Raw genomic sequence first — 25,320 nt, forward strand, 5'->3', positions numbered from 1 at the left:
AACTTGTTCAGTAAGGATAGTGTCGATATCCGACACTACAACCTTCCACTTGTTAATAAAAGATTCGAACGACTCCTTTTCCCCTACTTAATGAATTTTAAGTCACACTTAGTGACTTTTAGAGTGATGTACATATTGTACCTTTACGTGAAAGCGTCACCAAGCTCATTAACTAAGGTAAACCTGAAAATCCTTTTTCCTAGGTACCATCGTGAATCTTTTCCCGTTATATAACGGGAAAACATATGAAGAAATGTGTGAATATTCAACTAGTGAGGTCCCACAACATCTAAGTATTTGTCGAATACAATGTGGGATATTAGTTTCCAAAAAACTTTTCAAGATCGGGTAACAACAACTCATGAGGGATCGATCTCTTTAAAGCTTTTATAACCTTTTTTTCCAATCATAGGTTGTTTTTAAAAGTTTAGGGTTTGCATCTTCACCTTCGTTGCCCTCAGATTAACAATAAGGTAATGGTTTTCCAAAATGTGTGATGGTACCCGTTAGTAGTGGCGACCATGACACTAGTAGGAAAAGAAGTAGAAAAGTTCCTACATGCATTCCTCTATGAAAATGGAGGATCATTAGCATTGACATGCATGGAATCCTAGCTATATGAATCATAACCGTTATTAGAATCAATGTATTTAGAGGGCTCCCATTTTTAGTAGGGACACTAGAATTTCGACCTCTAGTTGATCGAACATACGCAACGACAGAGATTTGAGCATACATGGAGTGGTAACATTGCTCATGAACTGGGATGACAATTGGATTGAATGTAATTGCATCATGCACCTGAGATTAGGCATGATGCACAAAAATAGGGTGGAATGACTCTCGTGGTTGGTTACAACCAACGATAACAACATGAGTGGGTGCCGACACTACTATCATCTTTTCAGCGTTGGCACTAAGAACATGGATGTCCTCGGAAATCTTGGTGATGGCTATCATCACGGCTTCAACATGTCCTACATCTCATTTTTCCTAGTTGGAGGGAATGGTGGAGGTGTGTTTGAACCTTCGGCCATGCTTGGATTTTTAATCACAGTAATTATGAACCTACCTGTAAGTGGGTCTGGTTGAGGGGTCGTGGTACAAGGTGTACACGAATGTCCTGAAGAAAAAGTGTCATATCAGCGTACTGTCTCAATTTCTCATTTTAAATGCATTTTACATTCATTAAAATAAATGCAAACATGTCCTAAGTAGAAATAGACGTTCAAAGTAGATAACTGGATTTTCATTGATAAAAGTTACACCACAAAGGATAGCTTTCTTACAATCATAGAGTAATGCACATGACATAAATAAAAAAAATACAAATTTATGCATAGTGTAAGCACTAAAAATTTACATTTCAGATTATTATATTAAATTAATTATTTTGAATAAATTTTTAAATAAATAAAATCAAAATAATTAACCCCATGGCAAAAAACCCAATTAAAACAATTAATTAGAATTAATTATTGTGGTAATTAGTAAAATAAAATAAGGGTTAAGGCCAAAAAAAAATTATTTGGGATAAATGTTGTACCCATTCTATCTCAAAATAATTTTAGAAAATTAAAGTAAAAAAATTAAATAATTTAGAATTAATTGTTGTATCAATTTCATCTAAAACAATTATTTATTTAACCCTAAAAATATATTAAAAAAAATAAATTTGTAAAATAATTTTCATATTTTATGTATTTATAAAGATCAAAATTAAGTCAAAAGGGTAAAAGAAAATTCAATTTCAAACAAACAATTACGGATTTAAAAAAAATTGTGATCGGATGTAACCAAAACTAGAGGAAGAACGCTACAACCAAATGCGAGGCCATCGGACGACGCCAGGATCTCATCCATCGATCTAGGTGCGCCATGTAGCCCGCTGGAATGGAGGTAACATGCGTCCGCACTGCACCCTATAAACTAACAAGACGTTAGCCCTATTAGTCAGAACGCTAACCTAATTCCCAAACACTGACTAAAGCCCAAATACGCTCAAAACGACATCATTTGAGCACAATCTTCATCTCCAATGCGACACCGAAGCAGATAAGATCAAAGATTCGTCTTTGATTTTCTCTTTTTTGAACTCCATTGTTAGTCAAGCATTTTGGATGATTTAAAGTTTGATATGATCACTCTAAGATGGTGATCATTTCTCCTAAAAGAATAGGGATGATTCATCCTATTCCGGCCAACTTGACGAAGACCATCGAAAATACCATAAATGAATTTTGGCTAATTCAATCCAATTAAAGCCTCAACTGACCTTGGGAAATTATAAATAACCCCCTAAGTCGATCCGAAGGCAAAAGATCCACTCTCCACCTACCAATCCTCGATTTCAGAAATCTACCATTAAAACTTCAAGCTTTTGTATTTTTTCGAAACTTTGGATAATCCTTAAAGCTTGTATATGAGAATTCTAACAGTTTCTCTAAGGTCTAAGGAGTGTTCTTCAATCCTTAGTAAGGTTCCAATCACCCTCTAATTCATACTAACAGTTTGAATTTAAAATTTTATATTTCAAATTACATAAGCTTGTATGCTTGCTGTTTATGGTGTTTTTATCGTTGACGATTGATCCTAGGACCATTTAGAAATTATCTAGATAAGATAGAACCGATCAATCGGTCTTACAAACAAAAACCAAATTTGAATTTTAAAATCTAAAAATCGAGTTTCCTGTTCTTGGGTTAATTATGTTGAATCATAACTTATAAATCATCCCAACATGATTGTAATAGTGTTGAGAAACTATTTGGATCATGTTTGATCCATCCCGATCATGTTTAATTAAAATCAAATATTCAAAAATAATTGAAATTTATGTGTTCTTAAATTGGTCAAAACGATTAGTCAATGTTCTTGTTTTGGTACCAATCAAATATATGTAGTATAATGAAGTTATTGGATAGCTCGTTATACTTCAAAACAACTTTAAAATAAAACCCAATTTTTAATCACAATCTGTTTTGAACAAATTGATTATCATCCAAGTTGATTCATACCTTGCGATGATGATCAACATGTTCTTGAGAGCTTTGTGAAGTTACCAAAACCCTTGGATAAAAGAATCTGAGCTTTGTGAAATTAAATTTTTAGCTTGGATTCTTTGTTCCAAGGGTTTGGGTAACTTCACAAATCTTACAGGAACATGTTGATCATCATCTCAATGTATTAATCAAACTGAATGATGATCAATGTTTTCAAAAATGTTTGTGATAAAAAATTGGAGTTTTGATTTTAAAGCTATTTTGTAGTGTAAGGTACTACCCAATAGCTTCCTTATATTGTATATACTTGATTGTTACCAAAACAAGAACACTGACTAATCATTTTGACCAATTTAAGAACACATAAATTTCAATTATTTTTGAATATTTTGATTTTGATCAAACATGATCGGGATGGATCAAACATGATCGGGATGGATCAAACATGATCCAAATAGATTCCCAACATCATTACAATCATTTTAGATTAATTGATCGGTTCTATCATTTTCAGATAGTTTCTAATTTATCCTAGGATCAGTTTCTATACATAAAACATTATAAACAACAAGCATACAAGCTTATACAATTCGAAATATACAAATTTTTTATTCAAATTGGGAATATGAATTATAGGATGATTAGAACCTTACCAAGGATTGGAGAACACTACTTGATCCTTAGGGAAGTTTTTGGGATGCACAAATTCAATCATTAAGGCCTCAAACCAAAAGTTCGAAAAATATGAAAGCTTTAAGCTTTTATGGAGGATTTTTTATTTTTTTATTTGAAGAGGGTGAGTTGATTCCTTGGATTGGGAATAACACATGGGTCTATTTATAGCTGCCCTGAGTCGGTGGAGGCTTCAAGTGGCCTAAATCAGCCAAAAGACATTAATGACGTTTTGACTTTTCTTGAGCCAATTTGTTGAATATGGATGAATTATCCCTATTTTGATAGAGTGTAATGATCACAATGGTAGGTAATCATTTCAAACATTAAATCAATCGAAATGTTTGACTAAAGGCTGAGTTCCGAATTGGAGAAATTGAAGACGGATGTTCATCTTTATCTGCCCGGCGTCGCGATGAAGAAGAAGACTAGAGATAAAAATGGTGTCATTTTGTGCGTGTCTAATATTTGCGAAGTGTTTCATTAGTGATTCGTCAATGTTTGGCATTCCGCCAGTGTTTCGATGGGCGAAGGTAATGTTTGCATTAGCTGCTCACCTACGTCCCGGGAGCGCAATACTTTTGCTACAACGGGCTACGCGACTTGCTCTTAGGCGTTGGATGAGAATCTAGCGTCCATCTGATGGATGTGGCTCCTACTGTAACTCTTCCTTCTATTTTCAGCTCCACCCGATTATAAATTTATTTTTGATAGGATCGGTGTTACCAATAGAGACTAGGGTCTGACTATTGTTAACAACTTACAATAAACTCTTCGATAATAATTCTGTGAGGGATTAGTATTTATTTCTATTCTTCACAAATCCTCCAAACTTTTGAAACGAATTCAAGTGTGGAAGTTTTCGTCGGATTTGAAGTTTTGAACAACCGAATGTAAAAGGCAGAAAATAAAGAACACAAGGAGTTTTATGAATGTTCGGAGATAAAACTCATATGTCACCCCTTCTTCCACAACCGGAATAATATCTACAAAATACTTTGATAGGATTAGTGTAATCAATAGAGACGGGGGTCTAACTATTGATGACAACTTCTGGAAAACGGTTTGATATAAATCCTGTTAGGGATTTATATCACTATCTATTCTTCACAAACCCTTGCAAACTCTTGAAGCGATTCAAGTGCGGAAACGTTTGCTCAGGTTTGAAGCTAAGAACCAATGAAAGAAGAGAAGACATAATATAAATGACACAACGATTTTTTTATGGATGTTCGGAGCAAACTCTCCTACGTCACCCCTTCTTCCAACCACCAGAAGGATTCACTATACTTATTTGAATCAAATACAGTTTACTGGCTAACTAACTGTTGAACAGAACAGACTTTGTTCAACTTACAATATGTTTAAGAATTTCACTCAGCTAGACAAATTTTGATTCGCTCTTGAACTTAAATATTTACAGATCAGAAAGTACAAGAGTATGAGATTGATAGCACCATTAGACAGTAAGAAAGGACCCAAAGTAGAAGTCAAGTGTTTATACAAAATGACAAGTAAATCTAGCAACATCGGTCCCTCCTCGCACACTCTCTCCAACAACTTGCTCCTCTCTAAGCCTCATTCCTTCAAGTGTATAAAAGCTAAGACTGAGTACCTACACCACACACAAGCATAGTGAGTCTAATGACTCAGCAAGCAATTAAGTATTTTAAAACCTTCTAGAATGCTTTGCCTTTAAAAGGAAGATATATGCATAAAAATGTTCATCATTTAAAAAGAGATGATCAGTCAATAAAAACCATTGGCATGTTTAGAAAATAAGAGTTCATGGGGCCTATATAGTAACATCTTGAGACATATTTGACCCTACACCATTCAGAGCTGATCCTGAAGGTAAGGAATCCATTTGAGCCGTATTTGGAAAAGCACACTTAGTATTCCATCCCTAAAAGCCCTTAACTTGTTTGGACCGTCTTTTAGTTGGGCAGCAGTAAATAGAGCTCATGCTAGATACTCTAGTATCTTAAATAATCATCTAGTATATTTGGAATTAACTGACTAGAGCTCATGCCAGCCAACCTCCTCCTATTTCCGTCAATACTCATTCATCAATAATATGCGCCCATATATTCATAAATCATAAGGGTTTCTGTTTTATAATAATATATACTTAACAAATCATGGAAACCCTATCATTTCTGGAAAACATGATGACCTTTGTCATACTTGAGAAAACAGATTGTTTATAAACCAAGTTTGTCAATAAAAACTATATTTTTCCATAGAAACGTGTATTTTAAACATATATGAAAATTATGCAGAAAGCACTTGAGATACATAGATATGTGTGGTGTAAGAGTGAGTTTAAGAAAAGGCTTGCCGTAATTTCGAAACTGGATAAGAAGATGGTCTTGGCTAGGGTTTTCTCTTGCTTTGGAGAAAAGCTCCTAAGTCTTTCTTAAAGAGAGAGAACTGAATTTCCAAATGAATCAAGATAATGGGGGTAGGATGAGCTAAGAGTTTCTATACTAAGTGGAAAGCACGCAGCTGGGTTAAGTGGGAAGCATGCAATGGGTTAGGGTGGAATATTATTAAGCAGTCAAGTGTTTAAATTAAATGATAAGCAAGTGGGTTTAATTAGTGACTAAAGAGGAAATTAAATTAGGATAATACTTATCCTAATTTTCTGGCGGGTCCCCTTAAATGGGTCCCTTCAACTTGCTGTTTTAGGAATAATGCCTAAATATAAATTATAAGCCTCTTCTACATGGTTTCTTCTACATATTGTTCCACAATATAATTGATACAACATTTTAAATCTCAGCCCCTAATAATAATAACAAGTCTATTCCTAAAGATGACTTATAAGTGAGTACATAAGGGTGAACATTCCAACAATGGACCCTTGACCCTACTAGCCTTTCATAATAGGAAAAGGTGAGCTTGGGAATAACAATTCTACCCTACTTATAAAAATTTCGACCTCGAAATTTAGTTACAGAACAGTTCAAGATAATTTTGTTGCATATCCTGTTCTGCTTCCCAGGTGGCTTCTTCTATTGAACTATTGTGCCAAAGCACCTTGACCATACTTACTTCCTTATTTCTTAGCTTCCTATTTTGCCTGGCCAGGATTTGGGTTGGTCTTTCTTCATATGATAGATCATTTGCTAATTGTACCTCTTCATAATGAATTACATGGTTGGCATTAGGATTTCACTTCCTCAAATTGGAGAAATGGAATATATTATGAATAGCAGCAAGGTTGGAAGGTAATGCTATTCTATAAGAAACATCACCAACTGCCTCCAGAATCTCAAAAGGCCCTATAGATCTGGGATTCAACTTTCCCTTCTTTCCAAACCTAATGATACCTTTGTAGGGAGATACTTTGAGAAATACATGGTTGCCTTTGTTGAAGATGATATCCCTGCGCTTCTTATCTGCGTAGCTCTTCTGTCTGCTTTGAACCGTTAACAACATTTCCCTAATATTGCTAACTAAAGAAACTGTGCTAGAGACGATCTCTAGCCCATTTAACATTCTTTCCACAACTTCATCCCAACGCAGAGGAGTTCTACATTTCTTCCCATATAATGCTTCAAAGGGTTCCATGCCAATAAAAGATTGAAAACTGTTATTGTAGGCAAACTCTACTAATGGAAGCCTTGATTCCCAATCACCACCAAAATCTATAAGGCATGCCCTTAGCAGATCTTCTAGGATTTGGATCACTCTTTCAGATTGGCCATCTGTTTGGGGTGAAATGCAGTACTGAATGCTAGCTTCGTCCCCAGACCCTTGTGCAAGCTTTCCCAGAAGTGTGAGGTGAAAAGAGGATCTCGGTCGGACACGATTCTTGTTAGAATGTCGTGGAGTCTAACGATCTCTTGTCAGTACAACTCCGCGTATTGATTCATTGAGAAAGTTGTCTTTACCGGTAGGAAATGTGCTGACTTAGTAAGACGATAGAGTATTACCCATATGGCATTCATTTTTCTCAACGTCAAAGGTAATCCAACAACAAAGTCCATGACAATATCGTCCCATTTCGAAACAGGTATGGGTAGTGATCAGAGAAGTCCAGTAGGCCTTTGACGCTCCACCTTAACTTGCTGGAAAGTTAAGCACTCACTAACGTACTTAATGATATCCTTCTTCATACCAGGCCACCAATACAACATCTGCAGATCTTTGAACATTTTGGTGCTTCATGGATTAATAGAATATGGAGTAGTATGTGCCTCAACCAATAATTCCTGCCTTAAAGAACATACTAAAGGTAACCATAGCTGATTCCTGTGATACACTAGATTATTCCTAGTGTTATACAAAGGTGTCTCCCTCTTCTCATCTCTTTACTTTCATAAGGTGAGTTGTGGTTCATCATCTTGTCCCAACATAATTCTTTCTACAAGATCAGGAACAATGGCTAGAGTTGCAAGAATGCAATCCTGCCTTGGCTCAATCATAGCCAAATCTAATTTTTCAAACTCTTGAATCAGGTCAAACTGGTAGTGATTTGATTAAGCGTACTTGACTTACGGCTTAAGGCATCAACTACAACATTGGCCCTCCCCAATTGATAAACAATTTCACAGTCATAATCTTTCACCAGCTCTATCCAACGCCGCTGCTTCATATTCAACTCCTTTTGAGTAAATAAATACTTCAAACTTTGATGGTCGGTAAAAATTTGAGACTTCTCCCCATAAAGATAGTGCCTTTAGATCTTAAGAGCAAAAACTACCGCTGCCAGTTCTAAGTCATGGGTGGGATAATTCCTTTCATGAATCTTCAGTTGCCTTGAATCATATGCCACTACATTCCCATTTTTCATAAGAACAACTCCTAGTCCACTCTTTAATGCATTTGTGCAAACCACAAAGTTGCGTACTCCTGATGGAATGGTAAGCACTAAAGCAGAAATCAGGCACCGCTATAACTCATTAAAACTTGTCTCGCATTGATCAGAACACACGAATTTCAAATTCTTGCGCGTTAGAGTTATAAGAGGTAGTGCTATCTTAGAGAAACCCTTGATGAACCTCCTATAATAGCCTTCTAATCCAAGAAAGCTCCTCACCTCAGTCATGCTCTTTGGCGTCGCCCACTCCTTAACTGTTTCCACCTTTGATGATCAACTTCTATCCCCTTTGCTGAGATGATATGTCCCAAGAAAGCAATCTGTGTGAGCCAGAAATCACACTTACTTAGCTTTGCAAACAACTGATTTTCTTTTAAAACTTTCAAAATTACAGCCAAGTTTTGCTTATGCTCTTCCTCCGAACGTGAATAGATTAATATATCATCTAAGAAAACCACCACAAACTTATCCAAATACGAATGAATTACACTATGCATCAGCTCCATAAATACAGTTGGTGTATTGGTTAGTCCAAACGGCTGAACCAAAACTCATAATTTCTATAGCGGGTTCGGAATGTTGTTATCTTTATATCCTCTTCCTTGATTCATAACTAATGATAACAAGATCGCAGACCAATTTTGGAAAACACCGAAGCACCTTAAAGTTGATCAAACAGGTCATCAATTATGGGCAATGAATACTTATTTTGAATTGTCACCTTGTTCAACTCCCTATAATCAATACACAACCTCTTGGATCCATCTTTCTTATTCACAAGAAGGACTGGTGCACCCCATGAAGACACACTTGGACGGATAAAGCCTTTGTCCAGATAATCTTGCAGTTGATCTTTTAGCTCCTTCATTTCTGTAGGTGCTAAACGATAATGTGCTTTTGAAATTGGCAGTGTCCCTGTCTTCAGCGTTATAGAGAACTCCACATCACGCTTTGGCGGCAAACTTGAAATATCATCAGGGAATACACTAGGGTAATCCCTTAATACTTCAATATCTTCTAACTTGAGTTTCTGCCCAACTATCTTAGCATAATTATTAGACATCACCCTGATGGTTCCTTTCAAAAACAGTTGCTGCCCTTTAAATGCAGGAATCGCAAGAAACTGAAAGGTTTTACCATTCTGATCTGTTAGCACCACTGTCTTCTTATTACAATCAACTCGCGCCTCATGACGAAATAGCCAATCCATACCTAGGATCACATCAAATCCTACCATATCTGCTACCACAAAATCTACTAACATCTTGTGGTTCTGATTATAAACTGGGAAGGCTTTATAATCTTATTAGAATTTAGGTGAGAGCCTGAAGCAAGTGATATGCTATATGCCATCATAGATTCTTCAGGTTTTAAACCAGATTTTTGAACAAAATATGCCGAAATAAAGGAATGAGTTGCTCCAGTATCTATCAAAGGGTTGGCTAAAATATTTGCTATTAGAAGATTACCCGTGATGATCATGGTCTTAGGGTCGACCTCCTCACTTGTCATCGAAAAAAACCCTCCTTGGCTCTACCTCATTCTTCTTGGGACAGTCCCTTTGGAAGTGCCCTCGTTGCTTACATATGAAACAAGCATTGTACCCTTGAAAACAGCTCCCTATATGATTCTTCCCACAGATGGAATATAATGGAAGTGGAGTATTGGAAGATTTGGTTGAGGATACTGATCCAGCAGATTGAACCGTTTTTAATTTGTAAGAGTTCCTTGGCTGCTGCGAATGTTGAGCGATAACAGTCTGGTTATAAGATGAATGGGGCAGAGTAGTTTGATTATAAGATTGATTTAAGGGCTTCTTCATTGCTGGCCCATGAAACTCTCTCCCTTGATAGCTGGCCCTCTTGGCCTGAGCCTCCTTTAAGATATCTTGGCTGTCTTTCTCAGCCATTAGAGCTCGATTAACAGTTTCCCTCATAGAAGAAGGATTGTTAAACCTCACATCCAAATGGATTGTAACATTGAGTCCCTCTAAAAGTGATTAAACTCCATGGTAGCGTTGTCGGTAATCATTGGAGCAAAATACTTGCCTCTTTCAAACCTTTTCACATAATCTTCAATACTAGTATCCCCTTTCTTGATTTCCAGAAATTCCCGCGCTAGCTTGTTTCGAGTGCTCAAAGTAAAATATTTGCCATAGAAAACCTCTTTAATTTCCCTCCATGAGATGCTGTTAAGATCAAGTGCTACCTTAGCACCCTGCCACCAAATTCTTGCATCATCTTTCAGCATAAAAGTGGCACACCTGACCCTTTCCGCTTCTGTAATCTGCATAAACTCAAATATTGTTTCTATTGACTGTATTCACTCTTCATAAACAATAGGATCTGTGCTACCCTTGAACCAACTGGCTTAAAGGTCATGAAATACTTGTATACAGGAGCTTGACCTCCCTCCTGGTGGTTATGATTATTCCCATTAGCCTCAAGTATCACTTTCATCTGCTCACCCTGAAGTCGATTTTAATCTTTCAAAGCCTCAATTAGCCATGTTAATAACGTTTTATGATCCTTCTCCGTTATTGCAGAAGAAGATGAAGAAGACGGGGCTTTCGAAGCTTTCCCCATTGTCTTAGATCTAAAATCACATATATATATATATATATCCTAAGATCACATTTAATCATAGAAAACTTACAAACATTGAGGGCGAGATCTTGCAGATGCAACTGTAGGAGTTTGAGTGTGGAAGTGCTAAGGATCGGGACCATTTCTCTGATACCAACTGAAACGTCCCTACTCATATAATATACCTACTACTAAAACATATATATCTATTTAACATTGAGATCCCTAGCTGAAGCCATATACAACTTGTTCTGTTTAAAAGATATATTTCATATATACATGCTTCTTCATACAACTACAAGAAGCTACACAAAATAACCTATACTCCATCATACTATCATGTTTCTGTACAAGTCTTATAAACATGCACCATTAGACAGTAAGAAAGGACCCAAAGTAGAAGACAAGTGTTTATACAAAGAGACAAGTAAATCTAGCAGCATCGGTCCCTCCTCGCACACTCTCTCCAATAGCTTGCTCCTCTCCAAGCCTCATTCCTTCAAGTGTATAAAAGCTAAGGTTTGGTACCTACACCACACACAAGAATAGTGAGTCTAATGACTCAGCAAGCAATTAAGTATTTTAAAACTTGCTGGAATGCTTTGCTTTTAAAAGGAAGTTATATGCATAAAAATATTTATCATTTAAAAAGAGATGACCAGTCAATAAAAACTATTGGCATGTTTAGAAAATATGAGTTCGTGGGGCCTATACAGTAACATCTTGAGCCATATTTGACCCTACACCATTCAGAGTTGATCCTGAAGGTAAGGAAACTGTTTGAGTCGTATTTGGAAAGGCACAATTAGGAGTCCATCCCTAAAAGCCCTTAACCTATTTGGACCGTCTTTTAGTTGGGAAGTAGTAAATAGAGTTCATGCTAGATACTTTGGTCCCTTAAATAATTAGCCAGTACATTTGAAATCAACTGACTAAAGCTCATGCCATCCAGTCTCCTCTCGTTTCTGTCAATACTCATTTATCAATAATATGCGTCCATGTATGCATAAATCATAAGGGTTTCTGTTTTATAAAAGTATATACTTAATAAATCATAAAAACCCTATCATTTCTGGAAAACATGATGACTCTTGTCATACTTGAGAAAACAGATTGTTTATAAACCAAATTTGTCAATAAAAACCATATTTTGCCATAGAAACATGTATTTCAAACATATATGAAAATTATGCAGAAAGTACTTGAGATACATAGCTATGTGTGGAGTAAGAGTGAGTTTAAGAAAAGAGTTGCCTTAATTTCGAAACTGGATAAGAAGATGGTCTTGGTTAGGGTTTGCTTTTGCTTTGAAGAAAAGCTCCTAAGTTTTGCTTAAAGAGAGAGAGAGAACTAAATTTCCAAATGAACTAAGGTATTGGGGTTAGGGTGGAATGTTATTAAGCTGCCAAGTGTTTAAATTAAATGATAAGCAAGTGAGTTTAATTAGTAACTAAAGAGGAAATTAAATTAGGATAATACTTATCCTAATTTTCTGGCGGGTCCCCTTACATAGGTCCCTTCAACTTGTTGTTTTAGGAATAATGCCTAAGTATAAATTATAAGCCTCTTCTACATGGTTTCTTCTACATATTGTTTCACAAAATAATTGACACAACATTTTAAATCTCAGCCCCTAATAATAATAACAAGTCTATTCCTAAAGATGAGTTATAAGTGAGTACATAAGGGTGAGCATTCCAGCAATGCACCCTTGAACCTACTAGCCTTTCATAACAGAAAAAGGTGAGCTTGGGCGTAACATCACGTCTAACTACGTATTTGTTAGACTGCACGTCTAACTACATATTTGTTAGACTGCACGTCTAACTAGCGACACATCTAATAAGCTTGTTTCAAACCAAGTCCAACTTAGCATATTTTGATGCACCTACACAAAAACAATTAGACGGCTTAGCTTCATTTTTAATCAAGTTTTACTAATACATCATTAAAATAATGTTGATCAAAATACTTTGACCTAACAATTTCCCCCTTTTGATGATGTTAAAACTTTGCATAATTAATAAGATAAACACCCATCAAATTAAAGTAACAATGACATTTGTTCACATCTCCAATTGTAAGTACCAAAAACCAAATTCCAAAAACCATGTTCCAAAAATCAAGTTCCAAAAACCAAGTTCAGAAGCCAATAAAAATAAATTTAAAGACAAGAGATTATTGTCGTTCCCTTTTCACGTTTGGATCAGCAAACTCTTCACCAGTCAAGATGTTGCGAAATTGACCACCACTAGGAGTATGACCACCTCTTCCACCACTTCCACCACCTCGGTCACCACCGCGACCTCCCCCTCTTTTGGTTGCTCTGAAACTTCCTTCATCAACGGGTTTTCTTTTTGATCTAGTTCCTTTGAAGCACCTCCTCTTAAGCTCCTGCTGCCACCTCCTCTTGAGCTTCCTTCCCCCTTTTTAACATTATCAGCATCAAGGGCAATAAGGTTTTTCTCTTTCTTAGCAGCAGCTTCAGCATTTTCCATGGTTTGAATTGATCTGGCAAAGGAATCAGCTTGTTCCATTCGTTCAACGTCAGCTCTATTCATATGATTGGTTAACTTGACTATTTGACCTTGAACAAGATTCATTCCATCCATAACTTCCTGATGAAGATCCAGGTTAAATTCCCTTTCACAATCAAACTTTTCAGACTGTCTTTTGAAGAAGTTCTTTTCGAATTTGGAATAGGTGTTGTTGACGATGTTGATCTCATAAGTGTTTTTCTTCATGGTTTACTCTAATTCTTTTTGAGTTGGAAGAAAAGAAGAGAATTCTTTCTTGTTTGAGCTATTACCCTTCTCAAGATTCATCATTCTGGACTGCATATCCAGCATATTCTTCTGAAGAGTTCTCATCATCTCTGCCATAGACTTTAACAGCTTTGCCACTCCAAGAGAGGTTTCTTCAGTAGATGACACTTCTTGAGAGTTGGCAGGAGCGGTTTGAATGGGACTAACATGAGTATGAACCTTCATAGAATGCTTAAACTTTTCTTCATCTCTGAGAATATCTTCACAGACCTTAAGAATCTGTTCAGAAGGTCCTTCGAAGTGAAGAGGTAGATCAACAACCTTTTCATTGATATTCACGGCTGTTATTTCAGGAGATGATCGAGGAGATGGTGAGCCAGGAATGAAGAATTGCGATAACGTTAGACCTTGTGACGAATTATCATTGTTGTCTTGTTCCCCCTCAGCGGAAGAACTCTTATCATATTCATTTTCTTTTGAGGATTCCCCCTCAGATCGTGCTTCAATAGGCTGAATAGCTTCAGCCTCTTTCACTAGAGACTTCTTTGTTTCAAGAAAAGGGGATTCCAGCACATCTGATTCCTGTAGAACAGACGGTTGAACAAGTTCGGAATTATTCTCTTCTTCTTCAATGATTGGAACAGGTTGAACGGGATCCTGAGTCTGATCAATACTTGGCTGATCCATAAGGCGTTTTTCTTCAATAGACACATTCCCCATTTCGATAAAGTGAGCAGCAGCTTGCTCATCTTCTGGTAAGATCAAGTTATTATCTCCAAAGAGTTGCATTGGCTCGTCTTCATCCGAAGAATTACCAAATGGATTCACCCCTGAACAGTTAACATTGTGAACATATCTGAAGATAGTTGAGCTATAGATTTTCATGATTTGATCAAGTCTCTTGAAGGTCTTTTCTTCTGCATCAGCATTTCTTTCCATTGGATTGAAGAGCTCGACCTCTGAGATTTGCTTCTACTAGTTCTTTCCTCTTGAGAGCTTCATAGACCTTAGAGGTTTTAGCACATTTTAGGACTTGTTTCTCCACGTAGACCAGCTTCAACCATTTTCGCTTATACCTTTTTCTTTGATAACTTGATCATACCTATTGGACACTCTGTTCAAAACCCAGGTATCGAAGATGTTAATCTTTGCAGCAGCTTTCACATTTGCTTGATCCATCATTAGATTGACAATGCAAGTTGCTTCTGAGACTTTCTCATTGGATTCGGTTGCGATTTCCTTGCTCTTTCCAATAACCTCAACAGGTTTAGGAGTTGGCCTTGGTTCACCAATATATATGCCAGCAGCACCCCTGGTGGCTCTCATGATTTCGTGAGGAGTTAGGGGCTTGGAAAAATGCTCTAATAAAGCGTTAGATTGGACTCCTTTTCCAGTGACAATGGACTTTTCTGGAACATTTTTAGATACCGGTGGCTCGCCATTTTGGCAGAATGGGAGCCTGTTAAGATATTACAACAACAACAAGGGTAGGAACAATACCCTGCTCTGTTTTTCCATTAACAATAGCTTTAACGGCTATAGGATTATTTGGGCGGACAGGAGACAAAGTCCTGTCAATATTTTCAACATTTGGACCAACTGGCTTAACAGTTGGCTTGGTAGTATGTTCCAACACAAGAACAAATGCATATTCAACTTGTTCCAACAAAGGAACACTAAACTTAGGCACTTTGGCTAGAGTGGAAGGAGGGGTTACCTTTGAGGAAGCTTTGGATGATTTAGACGCCCTAAGCGCCTTTAACTTTTCTCCTTTTGAATCGGAAGACTTCGCCGGCTTTTTCAACTGGATGGCGGAAGGAGAAAGCGGAGACATCGGGATGGATGCAAGTGAGGAGGGACCTTGCTTTGTTCTGGAATCGACCACCCCATAATCTTTCTTCGAATAACTCTTTTGGCTATTAGAACTAGCCTCTAATTTGTTTATGGTTCTTGCTCTTTTAGCCCCCGTAGATAGAATAGAAGCGGCTAGTTGCTTGGAACGAGTGACGGATCTTCCATACGTCTGTTGGCTAGACACGCCAGAGAGGGACTCCTTTGAGTTCTTCATTCTTGTGAGGGTGTTGCCAACGGTAAAGATGTTGAACACACGGCTAGTATTAATAGCCTCTCTTTCTCCCATAGGAACCCCCAAATATTCCATAAATCGGCTGAGTTGGGAACAAAACTCACCCTCTCTTTGTTCTTAGAGTCAATCGACCAACACAGATTACAAAAGAGCGTCGAAGCCTAGTTGACTTGATTGCCCTTAGAGATAGCCGTCATATAGTCAAATTGATCCTGACTGTAGAGATGTAATGAACCTTCTCTTCCTTGAAGAGCCTTCGCAATAATGTCATTTAAGAGAATGAGATAGGGTTTGAGAACTTTCTTACACCCATTCAGCCTGATTTCCGAACCGTCGTCCGAAAGATGAAGATTGAACGTGTGACCCTCCGATGTAAGTTCAAAGAACTTTGCATAAGATGCCTCATCAAAAGATATAACTGTTTCGTTCACTATTGTAGAGATAGAATCACCAACCATGGTTGTCGTTTTGAAGAACTCCCAGACTTCCTTCTCGTATAAAATAAAAGGGCCGTCGAGATACATTCCGAGGCCGGAATACTCTAAAGATATGAACATGTCAACCACCTCATGTTGATCAAAAGCATAAACCGAGGCAAAATCCACCTGCAAAGTACAATGACCAAGGGTAATCTTCTTGTTGGTCATTTGAGAGAAGATGAACAGACTCAAGATGAACAAAATTCTTAGAGAGAAGTTTGAAGAAAGCTAAGGCTCTTGAGAGATTTGAGAGCGTAAACGTTTCAATCGCATGCAATATGTCCTTATATAGACTTCGAAGAGTCGCATGGCTTAACCGTCACTTTTCATAAAGGTAGGACCCACTAATTAATGTTAGACGTCTTATCCCACAGAGTCATCATTAAATTTAGGGGTATATTAGTCATTCTCTTCTAACTTGAAAGACACATGTCTTCATGTTATTTGAAAGTGAATGTTTTAATGTTTGAGCGGGAAAGTTAGATGACACGGCATATAGGACATTTGTCCTTGATTAGTCTAATAGCACACGTAGTTAGACATTTTTCTTACTTCTCCAATCCATATGATATAAGCGTCTATTAGACGCATGAGTCTATTAGACGCAAGCGTCTAATCACGTGTCTTATAGATGTATAATGTCTATTAGACGTCGACGTCTAATTACGCATGAACAACACGTATTAGACGTGTGTTTGGTTAGACGTTAGCGTCCAATTGCTCTTGTCTTATAAATGTCTAAGTGTCTATTAGACTTCAACGTCTAACCGCGCAGGTTATTAACCAAGACACTTTAACTTAGAGAAATAGAGTGTGTAATTAAGAATACGTTTAAGTACATGCTTTTTCTTTTAGACAACCTTGTCTAATAGACCGATTAAAGTTTTAGTCTGTGTGCATCTTTATTTATACAATAAATTTCCCTCTTAATTTATGCATGTACAAAAAGAATGAATAAATGTTTTGAGGTCCTTAAGAACAAAAAGTATTTTAAGGCAGAAAACAATTAGTCCTTAGGAGTGGCAAGAGCCACTATTAAACTTTTAAAACATATACTCATAAGAGTATGCTCCAAGCTTCCTTCTTGCAGCTTCCTTGTATCACCTCAGATTCCTGAGCTTCTTCTTCTCTTGCCATGAAGCAAGCAACCTCATCTCACTATCACTAGATGAAGAATCAGAATCACTCTGGTTCTGTTTGTTCTTTCTGTCGCCTACCAAGAGAGCCTTCATCTCCTTTTCTTCTTCCTTCTTCTTCTCATCACGCTTCGACTTCCGACATTCTGATTGGTAATGAACTAAAATACCACAGTTAAAACACTTAACATTAGCTTTAGATTTCTTTTCATTAGTATTTGAAGAGCTTGAGTTAGAGTTGCTCTTCTTCATGAAGTTGCAAAACTTCTTCACGAAGAGAGACATAGCATTGCTGATGGGCAACTGTCGTCACTTCAGGGGCAACTGGTGGCTCTTATGCAGTCACCAAGGCTTTAGTAATGATGGTGGATAAGGGTTGATATTCTTCAATCCTTGAGTTCAACTCGAACTCATAGGCCTTGAGATCTTGTGGAGGTCTTTGGATTCCCTCATTGCCATCGTCTTTATGTCTCACTCCTTTGGTAAAGCTCGCATGACCTTGATGGAAATCTCCCTATTGCTATAGGTCTTGCCAAGAATGGATAGAGTGGAGATAACTTTGCTGAACCATGCGTCAAACTCAGTCATTGTTTCTCCAGGACGCATTTTGAAATTGTCGAACTGCTGAGTGGCAACCATGATTTTTTTCTCTTTAGTTTTCTCATTGCCCTCACATAGTTGGGTGAGTATGTCCTAGATCTCTTCGGTAGTCTCGCACTCGTTGATATAGTTGAACATGCTGTCATCAAGAGATCTATATAGGACGTCCAATGCCATGTTGTTGAGGTTATTCCTCCTCTTTTCTTCGTTGTTCCATTCGGATTTCTCCTTTTCAATCTTGACGGGACCATCTGTGATAACACTCCACTTGTCATCATGAAGAGAGAAAAGGTGAGCACGGACTCTCTTCTTCCACACAATGTAGTTTTCTTTTGAAAACGTAGGGATTGCGGTAACATTGGAATCTTTGAATATGATCAACATTCTTGGTGATAGCTTGAGAATAGAAACAGGGCTCAGATACAAATTGATAGGATCAGTGTAATCAATAGAGATAGGGGTCTAACTATTGATGACAACTTTTGGAAAACGGTTTGATAAAAATCCTGTTAGGGATTAATATCACTTTTTATTCTTCACAAACCCTTGCAAACTCTTGAAGCGATTCAAGTGCTAAAACGTTTCCTCAGGTTTGAAGCTAATAACCAATGAAAGAAGAGAAGACAAAATGTAAATGATACAGCGATTTGTTTATGGATGTTCGGAGAAAATTCTCCTATGTCACCCCTTCTTACACCATCAGAAGTATTCACTATACTTATTTGAATCAAATACAATTTATTGGCTAGCTAACTGTTGAACAGAACAGACTCTGTTCAGCTTACAATATGTTTAAGAATTTCACTCATCTTGACAGATTTTGATTCGCTCTTGAACTTGAAGATGTAAAGATCAGAAAGTGTAAGAGTATGAGATTGATAGTAGGTAAAGATTATAAAATCAGTACACTCATAAAACTTGTTGTTCACCGATAAAAACTTATAGGTCAACTGTTGTCCTTGAGGATCTATATATACAAGACAATCACCAACGGTCGAATCTTCTAGATGGACATGTGGCAAGCGCATATTGGAAAGCCTCCATAGTACAAGCGTACAACAGGCTCTGTGCACAAGGATCGTGGTCGTACCGAACTGGTAGTGCGCCGAATATTCTTTTGAAACTATCCTTTACCAAACAAGTAGTGGAGGAATATTCGTGTACGTGGCATTCTTTCATTGGGTACAGATAGCTAGCGTACTGGACAACAAGGATGAGTGGAGCAGGAGTAGCATACAACTAGTTGATCGTGAGTAGACGGATGCTAACTTCAAGTAGCTGCTGAAGAAAGGCATTAGACGTGCTTCGCTAGACTGCCAAGTCTAAGGAAGTTAGACGCCCACGTCTAATAGCGAGATCCATTAGACCACCAAGTCTTATGTAATTAGACTGCATGTCTAACTATGTTTCACTTCAGACTTGTCTGAAGAAGTTAGACACCAGTGTCTAACTTTCATCTATTAGACTACACGTCTAACTACGTATCTGTTAGAATGCACGTCTAACTACGTATTTGTTAGACCGCACGTCTAACTATGTATCTGTTAGACTGCACGTATAATTACGTATCTAATAGACTGCATGTCTAACTTTGTATCTGTTATACTGCACGTCTAACTACGTATCTATTAGACTGCACGTTTAACTACGTATCTATTAGACTGTACGTCTAACTACGTATTTGTTAGACTACATGTCTAACTACGTATCTGTTAAATTGTACGTCTAACTATGTCTGTTAGACTGCATGTCTAACTATGTATCTGTTAGATTGCACGTCTAACTACGTATCTGTTAGATTGCACGTCTAACTAGCGACACATCTAATAAGCCTGTTTCAAACCAAGTCTAACTTAGCATAGTTTGATGCACCTGCACAAAAACAATTAGACGACTTAGATTCATTCTTAATCAAAGTTTTACTAATACATCATTAAAATAACGTTGATAAAAATACTTTGACCTAACATACTTTGAATTGAATACAACTCACTGAGCTAGTTAACATTCTATTAAACTGATCAACCTCTGTTCAACTTACAATGTTCTCACAGTTATACAGTAATTGAATTTCCCTCTTAATATTGAAAGATGTAAGAAGTAAGTAAGAGCAAGAGCAAGATTGCAGGTAAGGCAGTAAGTTAGGTAATTTGTAAGTGAACAACTTGGTTAGTATGTAATTCAATGATTCGTCAGTTGTCCTTGAGCATCTATTTGTAGTAGAAGGACACCAACGGTCAAATCTTCTTTGTGGACACATGGCATGTGTCCGTTGGACGACCGCCTATAGTACTAAAGTACAACAAACTTTGAGCAATTGGATCGTGACCATAACGAACAAGTAGTGCTCTGGATATCCTCTAATATTGTCTTGTACTGGACAGGAAGTTAAAGACTATTTGCGTACGTGGCGATAATTCATTTGATATAATTAACTGGCTTGTCAGACTACACGAGTGGAGAAGGAGTACAAGATAACTAGTTATAGGTGGTTAGACATATGCTTTCTTTAGACGACTACTAAAACAAGGCATTAGACGTGCTCCTTTAGACCTCGTCTAACTAGGCATCCCTTTAGACCTCGTCTAAAGAAGTTAGACATCCTCGTCTAACTACGCATCCCTTTAGACCTCGTCTAAAAGAGTTAGACGTACTCGTCTAACTACGCATCACTTTATACCTCGTCTAAATGAGTTAGACGTACCCGTCTAACTACGCTTCCCTTTAGACCTCGTCTAAATGAGTTTGACGTCATCGTCTAACTACACATCCCTTTAGATCTCATCTAAAGGAGTTAGACATCCTCATCTAACTACGCATCCCTTTAGACCTTGTCTAAAGAAGTTAGACGTCCTTGTCTAACTACGCATCCCTTTAGACAATGTCTAAAGGAGTTAGACTTCCACGTCTAACTACGCATCCCTTTAGACCTTGTCTAAAGTAGTTAGACGTACTTGTCTAACTATGCATCCCTTTATACCTCGTCTAAAGGAGTTAGACGTACCTGTCTAACCACGCTTCCCTTTAGAGGAGTTTGACGTCATCGTCTAACTACGCATCCCTTTAGATCTCGTCTAACTACACATCCCTTTAGACATCCTCGTCTAACTACACATCCCTTTAGACCTCTTCTAAAGGAAATAGACTTCCACGTCTATCTACGCATCCCTTTAGACCTCTTATAAAGGCGTTAGATGTACCCGTCTAACTACGTATGACGTCTAAGATAGCCTTCTTTAGACCACGTCTAAAGTAGCATAGTCTTATATATGCATCTGCACAAAATAAATAGACAACTTAGTTTTATTCTATTTAAACATCATAAAAATTATGTTCTTAAGATAATGTTCCAGATCATAGCTTTTGTTTATTTATATTCCAAGTTAATTATTTCTCACTTAATTAACTCTTTTCTTTACTTTGTTTTAATTATTCCAACAATTTCCCCATTTTATATGATGTTAAAAAATATGCAATCTTTATCAAGAAAAATATACCTCCATCAAATAAGATTAAGCTCAAAGTAAATCACCAAGGTATTTAAACATAGTTTTAAAGTACAAAACAAAGAAAAGCACCAGGTGAAAGATTTAGTGTCCTTCCCTTTTTACTCTTGGATTTGCGCCGCTTTGGGGAATTGATTCTCCATTTAAGAGGTTTTGAAATCGACTGATTGCTCGATCTCCACTACTACCTCCTCTGTCGCCTCCACGACCTTGGCCTCTTTTGTCTGGTGCACAACTACCTCCGCCTCATTCAATAGTTTTTCGTTTAGATTTTGATCGAGTTCTTCGAGTAGAAGTTGCTCCCCCTCTTTTGCTTCCTTCCCCCTTTTTAACATTATTCATATTGGCAACGATAAGAGCTCTTTCTTTCTCAGCAGCAACTGCAGCTTCTTCTTCAACTTGAAATTGCCTTGCAATGGTGTCAGCGTGCTCTAATCGCTTAGCCTCTTCCCTTTTTAATGAATTAGACATCTCCATTATTTGGGACTAAATAAGTTCAATTATGGTTCTTGTCCCTTAGTGAAGCTCTAATTTGAAATTCTTTGATTCAACAAGATGATCCGACTATCGTTGAAAAAAGTTCTTTTCCAGCTTCTTGTACTGAATATGCAAGAGGTTGACTTCGTATGTATTTCACTTTAATGTTTTCTCAGTTTCCTTTTGATTGACAGACCCCTTCTCAAGATTTTCCAATCTGGAGGACATGTCCATTATGTTCTGTTGCATAGAACTTAACGCATCCATAATTACATTGCAAAAGTTTGCTCCTTTAGGAGAGGCTTCTTCGGAGGAACGAGCAGCAGAAGATACGACTTGGGAGCAAGTTGGAGTAGTGCGAATTGGGTTCACATTCAAGTTCACTTGTAAGGAATGCTCTAGTTCTTTGTCTTTTTTTTGGGGGGGGGGGGGAGAAGGAGCATTTGATACATTCCTTAAATTTTCTTTTCCATTTAAGATTTGAACACATACATGATTAACACACTCTGAAATATCTTTAGAGTGAAGAGGTAGATCAGAAACGTTCTCAACGATGTGTGCGACTGTCTTGATAGGTGAAGATGGATGAGTACTTGAAAGGATGAGGAGGTCTCAGCATTTTTATAATTTTCCCCCTCAACAAAAGGAGTCTTCATTGGAGCTACTTGCTTCAAGGGTTCCCCCTCAGCTTGTGAACCTAGTATCTGTTCGGAATTCTTTGGTGGTTTCCCCTCAATCAATAGTGATTTTTCTACTTCAGACGTAGGAGGAGCCACTTCAAATGTCTACTTCTGAGGAATGGGCGTCTGTTCAGCTTTAGATGCTACTACCTCCTCTTCTATATGGATTTCTGGTTGAACCACAACAAGGGTCTATTCAACATAATGCTGGGCAATTAGAAGCTTTTCTTCAAAAGAAAAGTTGACAAGCTTAGTGAGATAGATAGCATCATGCTCTTCATTTTCAGAAATAATTTGTTCAGCTCTAATGATTCGTAGGGGCTCGCCTTGAAGAGGAGACATGTCATAAATGTCATCGGAACTGTTGACCTCTGCACCGACTTGAACAATATTTGACCGAGATGACTCGGTGCAATGAACATATCGGATGACTGTGAAGAAATAGTCATTCAATAGCAAGGTAAGTCATTTCAGTGCATTCAGTTCTGAAAGAGCATCATTGTCAAGAGGATTTAAATTTTCCTTTCTCGCCTCAAGTAGAGGATAAAGAGAACGACCCATAACATTTGCCACAACGAGATCCTTCCTTTTGAGTGCGTCATGGACTTTAGTTGTTTTATTAATTTCTCCATTTTTATTAATTTTTTCCATTCTTTTTCGATCTCGCCACCGGAGATAATTTCATCGGATTAGGAGATTATCCTGTGATTCATCTATGTATCGAAGAATTCGATCTTATCAGCAGCTTTCAATCCAATTTGTTCCATAACGAGATTGAAGATAAGGTTGGCCTCTGGAACTTTTTCAAGAATCTCTTCAGCAACACCTTTTCCTTTTCCAGGAACTTCAGCTGGTTTGGATGTAGGCACTAGTTCTCTAATAGTGATGCCTAGAGCCCCCTTGCTGCTCTTAAAATTTCATAAGGAGACAGAGTCTTCTGAAATGCCCCTTCTGGAAGCTCAGTCACTATTCCCGTTGCCTTCTTAACGGGTGTTTCTTCAATAATTTCAATAGCAAGCGTCTCAACATTCGACTGAATGGGAGCTTGTTCGAAAGAGACAATAGAAACAGGAGTGAGAGCATTTACCTGCTCTGTTTCAACAGTTATATTGACATTACCAGTAGCATCAGTAGTTACTGATTCATCACGGAAAGTAGGCGATTCTTCCCTGTCAATACATAGAATATTTTGACCAACTGACTCAAGAGTTGGTCTTTCAGCTTGTTCCATCACAAGAACATCAATATTTGGCACTACGGTCGGGGGTGGAGGAGATTACCTTAGTAGACTTTTTGGCGACCTTAGACGCCTTCGTCTGATCAACAACAAGAGTAGACGACCTAGCCCACTTCTTTTATCAGGATGGCTGAAGGTGAAGGCGAAAGAGACGAAATAGGGATGGTGGCGAAGGGAGGATTTTCTTGTCTTGACCTTTTAGTAATGGAGTAACCTGCTCTAGAGTCCCTCCTTGGTGCTCTGTTTTGGCTGTTAGAGCTAGAAGCAGACTCCATGATAGAGGATCTATCTCTTTTAGCGCTCGTCGTGCAGTTGGAGGTAGCTTAATGCTTGGACCGAATGATCGATTAACCACTCGTATGTTGGCTAGAGGATCTACGATTCAACTCCTTAGAGACTTTCATCCTTGTTATGGTGCCTTTAACAGAAATATTAGTGAATATTCGATAGGGGTTAACAACCTCACCCCTCCCTTGGGAATGCCTAGATGCTCCATGAACTAGCCGAGTTGGATTGAAAAGCCCACACTCTGCTTGTTCTTTGAATAAATTATCTGGCAAAGATTTGAGAACAGGGTAGAAGCCTAGTTAATCGGAATACCTTTAGATATGGGTGTCATGTAGTCAAATCTGTCTTGGGTATATAGGTCGAATGAACCTGCCTTACCCTGAAGTGCCTTATTCACAATGTCGTTTAGAAGACAGAAATGAGGCTTCATGACCTTCTTCTTCCCATTTATTTTGATCGAACTACCTGATTTTGAAAAAATGATCTGCATCTCTAAAATAATATGGTCAATGATAGTAACGTCAAAGGTATGACCCTCAGACGGTAGTTCAAAGAACTCAGTGAATTATCGATTCAGAGAAGGAGATAGTTTTTCGTTCACCGTCGTCGTTATCGATTCTTCAACCACCTTCCCCGTCTTGAAGAACTCACGCACCTCTTTTTCATATAGAATATAGGGACCACTAAGATACTTACTGAGGCCAGAATACTCGAAAGATCTGAACATATCCACAATATCTTGTTGTTTGATAGAATAGACTGAATCAAAGTCTACCTGCAGAGTATTGTGAGCAAGGGAAACAATCTTCTTGTTACCCATCTTTGAATGTAAGAATTAGATTAAAACGAAGAGAATCAAGGTTTCTTAGAGAGAAGGCGGAGAGAGATTTAGGGTTTCAAGAAAATAGGAATCGTAAGAACTCCAAATAGATGCATGATGTCTTTAAATAGAATTTGAACAGTCACATGTTTAACCGTC

The sequence above is a fragment of the Impatiens glandulifera genome, chromosome 8 (assembly GCF_907164915.1).
Source record: "Impatiens glandulifera chromosome 8, dImpGla2.1, whole genome shotgun sequence".
NCBI classification, from domain to species: domain Eukaryota; kingdom Viridiplantae; phylum Streptophyta; class Magnoliopsida; order Ericales; family Balsaminaceae; genus Impatiens; species Impatiens glandulifera.